Consider the following 9,227-nt stretch of genomic DNA (forward strand, 5'->3'; position numbering starts at 1 on the left):
CTCATTATTTCTCTGCAATTCTCTCTACAAAAACTCTCTCTATATTACTTTGTTACTCTCTAAATTAGTCTCTGCACTCTCTTTCTCTCTATATTACTTTCTCTATATTACTCTCTTTCTCTCCACAAATACTCTCTCTCTGCACTACTCTCTCTACTACTCTTCTTCCTTCTTTCATCTCACTACAAAAATGGCTGCTTTCGGCTCTGGTCGTAGTGGTGGCAAGGGAAAAACTCTCGTTGACTACACTGCTACCATTGGAAATAAACCCCGTGCCCCTCGACGCCAACGTGGGGTTGTTATTCGAGATCTCGACGAAGCAACCTATATTGGGAGTGAGAATCCTACTTCTCATTTCCAAAGGGTGCCCAATCGCCGTGAACGAGAAGAAATAGAGGATGAACAAATCCGTGCCGATGCGGAAATGGCGGAGCGCCTTGCTCAACAACAATCCGATGAAGAAATTCCATCCACATACCAAGATGAACAAGCCGATGCCGAAGCCATCGATTTGGAGGACGAGATGGACGAGATGGGACCGGTCCGACCTAAACGATCGACACCGAGCAAGAAAGAACGAGCTCCGCGGTCCAACGTCTTCACGGTGTACTTCAAAAAAGTACAAGTGAAAGACCCCGAAACCGGCAAAACTGTCACGAAGGCCGTGTGCAACCTTTGTGGCAAATCTTATGTTTTCAACGCGGGGAATGGTTATGGCACCTACAACAATCATATCAACAATGTGCATCCTCCCACCAAAGGCAAAGGTAAACAAACGCAACTCACCTCTACCCTCGGCGAGCAAGGTATGCCCGAAATCTCTCTTTTTAAGTATAACGATATTGTTGCTAGGGAAGTTATGGCGAGATTTGTTAGTACGGAATCTCTTGCTTTTCAATTTGCCGATAGCATGAGGTTTGAAGGCGCCATGAAATTAGCATATAATCCCTTAGCTAGAAGAATCCCACGTACAACTATGACTAGAACCATAGTTAAATTAGCTAGAAGATATAAAATTCAATTGCGTAATATTTTGACTACTTTACCACATAGAGTTTCTGTGTGCTCCGATATTTGGACATGTGCATTTCAACATAATTCCTATATGGGTATGACTGTTCATTGGGTCGATTTGCAAGTGCTTTAACATAGACGTGTGCACTAGGTGGAATTCAACATATGATATGTTGAATTCAACATACGAATTTAAGGATTTATTAGTAAATTTTTTTACAAGTGAAGTGAGCTCTATGATTTTATTGCCATCTTATTGGGATGATTGTTATGATCTTGTGCAATTACTTAAAGTTTTTGAGGCCGCTACTAAAGATTTATCGGGTGTTTATTATCCTACTTGCTCACGTGTTCTTGTTCATTGTACAGTGATTATGGCTCAATTAAGTGTTTGTAGTAGTAAAAAAATTTTACAAAGATCCGTTACTTTTATGGTTTTGAAATGGTTAAAATATTTCAAATATATTCCTAACATTTTTTTAATTGCAAAATGTTTAGACCCGTCTTTCAAATACGAAGGTGTTTGTGGCCTTTTAGAAATTTATTATCAATTTTTTAACGATATAAGATATAGCGAGGGTGTTACTTATGATGCTTTGGATATGCCGAACTTTATGGATATCAAAACTCGTCTTTATTGTGATTTACAAAACCTTTATCTAGATTTTACTTCAAAATATGGTCCAAATATTTCTCGAAAACAAACTGTGAGGAGTACCGGGTCTTCCTCTTATGGATTTGACACTAGTACTCAAGCGGGTCAAATGCTTCAAAAACATTTCGCCAACAAAGGTCATAGTGGTGGTCATACACAATATTCTGAATTAGAAGAATACCTTTCCGAGCCAAAGGGAGGCGAATTGCTTAATGCAGGGCCAAATGACGTGGACGTGTTGAATTGGTGGTCAATTAAGCAAGGCCAATACCCTATCCTTGCAATCATGGCGAAAGAAGTCTTTTCCGTCCCTGCATCAACTGTAGCGGTCGAGCAAGCATTTAGCGAAACGGGATACATGCTCGATGAACGAAGATCCCAAATGGCACCGCATAATCTTGAAGCCCAACTATTGCTCAAAGATCATACATTAGCCGAAGCAAGAGAGCAAGAAAATAAATGGGATGATTTGTTCGTAGAGTACCCCATATCCACGACCGAAGGCGACACCACCGATGCGAGCGAGTCATCTCAATGCACCGAAGGCGAAGACTTTGACGATGACTTCGACTTCGACATGTAGAAGACTTCATGATTATGCGGTGTCACCAAAGGTAAGACGAAGGTAAGAGAACTACGTGGACTTTAATTCCTTCGGGATACGTAGGCAACTTAATTATAACTTAAATGTTATAATTAAGCTCAAGTCCTATTTCCTTTATTTCTTTTTTCCCCCAAATTACAAGTTGTAAATTAAGAGTTGTAATTTTATTTTAGCATCCAAAAGTTGTAATTTGTAAATTATACTAATAAGAGTTGTTATGTGTAACTTAAATTATATTTGTAAGAATTGTAATTTATAAGTAGTTGATTCAAATAAAGTAATTATGCAATATTTGTAAGAATATATTTGATAGAATATTTGTAAGAATATATTTGTACTCCTAGTTAAATATATTTGATAGAATATTTGTAAGAACATATATTTGTTAGAATATATTCTTTGTTAGAATAAATTGCAAATTTGCAATTGCAATTTTTAAGTTAAATATATTAGATAGAATATTTGTAAGAATATAGATTTCTAAGAATATATTCTTTGTAAGAATATATAACTTAATTACATAACAATATAAGTTAATTAAATAAGTTAAGAATATATTCTTTTTAAGAATATATATAAGTTAATTATTTTATATTTGTAAGAATTACAACCTTTATTTTATTTAATTAAAGCATATTAAATTTAATACAATTTAAAAAAAAAATCACGGCGGTTCGGAACTGGAACCGGCGGTTCAGAACCGAACCGGAACCGCCGGTTCACGGTTCGGAACCGAAACCGTCAAAGGTGTAACTCGGTTCGGTTCCGGTTCCCGTGTTCGGAACCGTGGAACCGCCGGTTCCGGTTCGGTTCGAACCGGGAACCGAACCGTGGCCATGTCTACCCCAAAGTCAGTACTGCGCGGAAAACAAACGCCACAACTAGCGATGTTACCCAAAGAATTAAAGAACACACGAAGGGTTAAGAGACAAGAAGTTTCGAGATGTGCAAACACAAATTTGATGCTTTCTGCTTCCTTTTTTTTTTTTGTTCTCTGTTTTTTTTTTGTTTTTTTTTTTTTTGCGTAACCCTTACGAAACCTAGAAAACTAATACCAGATGATATGATCCGGGCCGGTAAATATGGAACTTCGCCGGCTGGCACAAGCAATAACGTAAATGATGTGATATTCGCCGATCTAATCGAAAACGTAAGCGGAAGATTGAAAAACGAACGAATAAAATTAAAGACAGATAAAATATGGAATATCCCAAAACCCCTGAATCTAACCCACAGAATGATCTAGGCGAACGGATCCCTAAACCCCAACGTGAAGTTGATGCAGTAACTCGGAGACGTTGAATGACACACGGCGAGGGATGATGAACTCGTCGATTCGTCGATAGGTTGAATTCTTGTTTGGAATAATCAAGAAGAATTCGAAACTTGAGAGAGAATAAACTCATTGTAATATTATCAAAATTGTCTAACCTTCGTTCAACACATAGCAACCCTATTTATAGGGAACAGGAAACCCTAACGTAAATAAAGAAACAAAGAAACTTGTTCAACAAGTAAAAAAAAACCTAGCAAGAAAATCCATCTGCTCTGGAAAAGCGCAGAGGAATCAAGTCTGCTCAGGCGGAGCGATTCCGCTGCTCTGGCAAAGCCAGAGGAATCGAGTCTTTTCTGGCGGGACGATTCCGCTGCTCTGGCAAAGCCAGAGGAATCGAGTCTTCTTTGGCGGAACGATTCCGCTGCTCTGGCAAAGCCAGAGGAATCGAGTCTTCTCTGGCGGAACGATTCCGCTGCTCTAGCAAAGCCAGAGGAATCGAGTCTTCTCTGGCGGAACGATTCCGCTGCTCTGGTAAAACGTAGAGGAATCGAGTCTGCTCTGGCGGTTCGGCTCTGCTGTGCGGCTCTGCTCTGTAAGTAATAAGGTTTACTACCTTTGAGCTCTGATCTGTCGGTCCTTCTCCAATTGGTCTTTTCAGCTCTTGCCTCCAGATTTCTTCCACCAACGTCATTAAATTAGCCTTGAACGTCTTGGCTCTAACTCTCGTCACCGGACCAACGGGCACGTGTACCGGATCTTCACTCTGTGCAGCCTCTGAAACTCGGCTCTACTCTGCATCCTGATCTCTGCTCTGAACTGCATCACGACATCTCTAAAAAGGTAATCACCAAAGAGGAATGACCTCTGCAGAGAAAGGACGATCCTGAGATCTCTGCATTTAATGCGGTTGTACTTCTGGAGTGTGTGGCTTCCTTTGAACGTTGGAGGTTCAGTCCGAGAAAGAATGTTTAACTGATACTTGACTTTAGTATCAATCTGTTGATTCCACGTGGCACGCATTAAGTAATCAGTCAAAACTAATTCTTCGACTGATGCTTCAGTCGGCAACTTCAGTCTTCAGTCCTTCGTTCTTCAGTCTTCAGTCTTCAGAACAGCAACTAAACTAGAAAAAGAACTCTAACACTTGAGTTCGAGCAGTTCTAGTCTATTACAAAAGAAACCTATTGATTTTGGTATCATCAAAACAAGGATTATGATATTTCATTAAGTTCCCAACAGTAAGGGAAACTCTGCAGGATGAAGGACGATTCACCATATCCTTGCATTCCTTGCATTAAATGCACTGTCCTTAGCATTAAATGCGGCGTGTACTGGAAGTATTTAATTTGTCCTTCGTTAACACTGAGTGTGATATACATTACTCCAGCTTCAGACTGTATCTGCACTATCAGTCCGAGGTTTTCATTCGAAACATTACTTCAGTTGCATTGAATGTTTTGACTGATCAGGTGTACTTAAGTGTTTCCCTAACACTTATACTTTAGTGCAGATCCTTCATTAAATTTAGCATTTAATTCAAGTTGACTTCTGTCTTCAGTATGGTGTAAGGTAAGGCTTCAGTCCTTCATTCTTCAGTCTTCAAGGCTTCAGTTCTTCAGTCTTTCGGTCTTCAGTCTATACTAGAAAAATAAACTCCAACAATTGAGTTCAAAAAGAATTCGAATCTATTAAAATCTAAGGGTTTTGAGATTATCAAAACTAAGAGTAGGATATTTCTTTTTATTTCCCACCAACTCATTCTATGTTACTAAAACTGTACTTTCATTAATCAGATAAAATAAAGTGCTTAATGCATACAATTTGATTAACTAAACATACGAAAAAAATACATTGGAACTAGTAAAACAAAAATAAAACAAGAGAAACACATCTTCATCCTAACTCTACAGCTAGATGACATGTATGCTAACACTAATCAAACTTAAAAGATGACTACTAACTATAATTTAAATAATAATAATAAAATCAAAATAAAGAATTTTTTACCAAAATCAAATCATATTTGCTTCAGTTTATAAACTTTCAATACAAAGACAAACAATACCAACCGAACCCTCATAACAAATAAAAGAGAAGAAAGTACTGATTTTAAAATTCTTGCTTTCGGTTCTGCGTGTGTGTGTTTTTGGAGGAATAATTGTATCTCTATTATAGTAGTCTTTAAAAAATCATTATATAATACGGTTAGCGATCCCTACGCTCCCCTTAAATTTAGGTCACACGTGGCATGTCTAAGAATTCAAGATTTAAAATCCTTGCAATTCTAGAGCTTCTAGCTCAATTCTGTATAGCTGACGTGGCAATATAATTCCACATGTAATAATTATTTCTTTCGTCCCACCGAAAGTGGTGCACTTCTTTTGGGCACAGGATTTAAGAAGAATAAGATTGTAGTGTAAATGTGTGTGGGGCCACATTGTTTGTAGTGTAAAATTATTACCAAAAAAGGAAATGCACCACTTTCGGTGGGATAGCCCAAAAAGGAATACGCACCACTTTCGGTAGGACGGAGGGAGTATATTTTTTAATTTTACATTTACCATCCAAATTACCAACAAATCAAATTAGAATTATATCATAAATTATTCAACAATCAAAACCCCCGTCTCACTCCAAATCTTGAGAACCCGTCGCCACCGTCGTTGGCATCAGCTTCGACCGCCACCACCGTCTTCTACTCCATCACCAAGCCGCCTCCAGCGATCTGCCCCCTCCACCTTCCCCCACCGCGATATGCCACCTCCCTTCCCCCTTCGCAATTCGCTGCAAACTCCACCACCACTGCCATCTGCCTCGTCACCAAGATGCCACCAACGATCTGCTCCCTCTGACTCATCCAAAAACACCTAACGAATGGACTCGAATTTATACGAGGTCGTCCTAGTGCAGTAAGGTGACTCAAGTCGTCTCACACGAAAGGCTTAGCAGGGCTTTAATTGTGCTACTCACAAGAGACAGGAAGGAAACCTAAACACTCTAATCGGGAAGTTGGGTCTGGCACTATCTCGCTCTTCTAATCACCAAGACATAATTGAAAGAAAGCAATAAACATTAACTAAGCAGTAGATGTGTAGTAACTAAGAATGTAGAGATTAAACATTAAACCTATCAAACTAGGGTTGTGATCTAGCACTCCAAACCGAACGATCATAAACCCATAAACAACGATTAATCACTACCGAGGCATGAAAACAACATCAAGCATCAAATTCAAATTCAAACCGAACTCTAATTGTTCTTTAGAAAGATTCCTCAACATACAATCAAAGAGCATTCGTCAACGATCAACAAAGAACAAACCAAGTACTTAAATCATCAACAATCATCCACATCATAGAAAATAATCTAGATCTATCAATCATCAAAAGCATAAACAAATACGGAGACAAACCAAAGGATTCAATAAACTAAAGAGAAAGCAAGTGAATTCTTACAAAAGAGTATGATCCAAATAAACTAATCCAACGGAGTGAAAATTGGCATGAACTGTAATCCAATGAATCCAAGAGCTATTGTTTGTGTTTAGAATCTCTAAAAACCAAGGAAAAAGGTGTGGAAATCGCCTTAGAGGCTGCTGGGGTCGAGAGTGGGGTGAAAACCCTAAAAATGGGCTTTTAAACGGAAAAAACGTAACTGCCGAAAACGCCAGGGACGGCGGCTGCCGTGGGACGGCGCCGCTGTGGACTGCCTTCGCTGAATCTTCCACAGAATTGCACAGCGCGCGCCGTGGGGCTGCGGCCGGCGTCTTGACGGCGGCCGCCGTGAGACGGCGGCGGCCGTGAGCCTGATTCCAAAATTTGCTCCCAACACTGCCAAAACGCTCAACAACTCCCGATTCCTGCACACTACAGTAGCACACCCAAATAGTCATCGAGCACGTGAAAAATAGAGCAAAAAGAAACGAAACACGCTCGAATGCACAGCAGAAACACTCGCAAATACTTCCCAAAAACGAGGTAAACACACTCCACCTTCCCCCGACGCGATTTGCCTCATCCCTTTCCCCTCCACTGCCGTCCACCACCGAGCCGCGCCGCCCCGGCACCCTTCACGATCTACCCCTTCCGTCTCCACACCAGCTCTCCTTTCCCCACCGCAGCCATGGAACAGCCGCCGCCAATGCCTGCCCTGCGCCTAGCACCACCGCCGTCAATGGGTGTCTCGCCGGACATTACTTGGTTCCGGAACGGTTCTTGATTAGCTATGGTAAGTATTTTATTAAGAAATATTATATTTGACTATTGTGAATATGGAATGATTAGTGTGAATTTTAAAAAGAACAAATTTTGGAAAGAATAAAATTATATACAATTATATGATTTACCTATCAATCAATAATCAGTCAATTCTAGATACAATTTAACAATGAAAACTTTATTTAATCAGCTAATTTTAGATACATTTTAACAATGGAAACTTCAAAGTTTAGATTTTAGCTATAAATTCAATAGTTCAAATGATAAGAGTTTTACAACCAACCGATTGTGCTTTGTGGCTTCCACTCTTTGTTCTGGTTCAAAGTAAGTTAATTTTCTTTTTTTTCCATGTTGTCTTCGCGTTGCAGATTGAAATTTTTTTCCCCCAAATGTATGTTAGATTTAGTTGTTGTTTCTTTCTTTTGTATTTATTTTATGGATTGGTTATATAGGTTTAAGCTTCGCCGTCGAAGAATTCAAAGTACCTCTCAATCCAGTTCCATCATTAGTGACGCACTGACGGTATGATTTTTATTCCTGTTGGGATGAGTCTCTTCTCCTGTTAGTTGTCTTTCAGAATCAGTTATGCACGACAGCTTTAGCAATTCTATGCGATGAATAGTGAGAATTTTGGCTGGTTAATCTTGCTGCTACTTTTCTCATTGCGCCTGCTTCGCCTGCTTTTGAATTCTCTCAACAAATGATAGGCTAGAATCACAAAGTCTAAAGAGTGTTGCTCCGAGTCCAATAGTTCCTAATGTAGTTCATCAAGATGCTATTAGCACTTGGGCATGCATGGTTGATGGTTCCCGTGGTGACCTCTATGATGTAGTACCTTTTGTGAAGCACTTGGGCATGCATGATTTATTTCATAGAGATGATGATACACAGACCTTACGAAAAAAATAGCAGACATCGTTAACAGCAGAGGTTCATGATTAAAAGATGATGATAGCTAGATTGTTTTATAATTGTTAAGCAAATCTTATTAAATTAATAATGTCAAAAATGTTAGTTCCTATAATATTAGGATGCACTAATGGTAAATTGAATATTAGTTAATTACAATGGCTACATTACATTTGTAATTATAGAATGATTATTAGGAAAAAAATTGAATGTGTTTGACTATTTGTAATTATAGAATGATTATTGGTGAACTTTAGAAAAAACAAATTTTGGAAAGAAGTTTAACAATGGAAACTTATAACCAAGATTTTTAGCTATAAATTTCTTAGTTAAAACGATAAATATTAGGATGCATCGTTTTTTTTACCGCCAACGCAAGGTTTTTTTTCTTCTTCTTTTGCTGCGTTTGTTGTTCTTCTTTGTTCATTGCTTCATTATCTTCACTAATAGTAAAGATTAATATTTTTATCTGCCCCAAGCAATGGTAATCTCTCCCCTTCTCTAAGTCACTGTATATTTCCATTCTTAGTGTTATAAATATTGGTCAAATAT

General features: G+C 38.7%; 1 long non-coding RNA gene across 1 annotated transcript; it reads left to right on the forward strand.

The window, feature by feature from the left end:
* Positions 1–7,603: 7,603 nt before the first annotated feature.
* Positions 7,604–8,408, forward strand: LOC130989032 (uncharacterized). Its single transcript, XR_009090412.1, has 2 exons — positions 7,604–7,776; positions 8,219–8,408. It is a non-coding gene; the product is annotated as an uncharacterized LOC130989032 (long non-coding RNA).
* Positions 8,409–9,227: the final 819 nt, after the last annotated feature.

Source organism: Salvia miltiorrhiza, chromosome 6 (genome assembly GCF_028751815.1).
Source record: "Salvia miltiorrhiza cultivar Shanhuang (shh) chromosome 6, IMPLAD_Smil_shh, whole genome shotgun sequence".
In the NCBI taxonomy this organism is placed as follows: Eukaryota; Viridiplantae; Streptophyta; class Magnoliopsida; order Lamiales; family Lamiaceae; genus Salvia; species Salvia miltiorrhiza.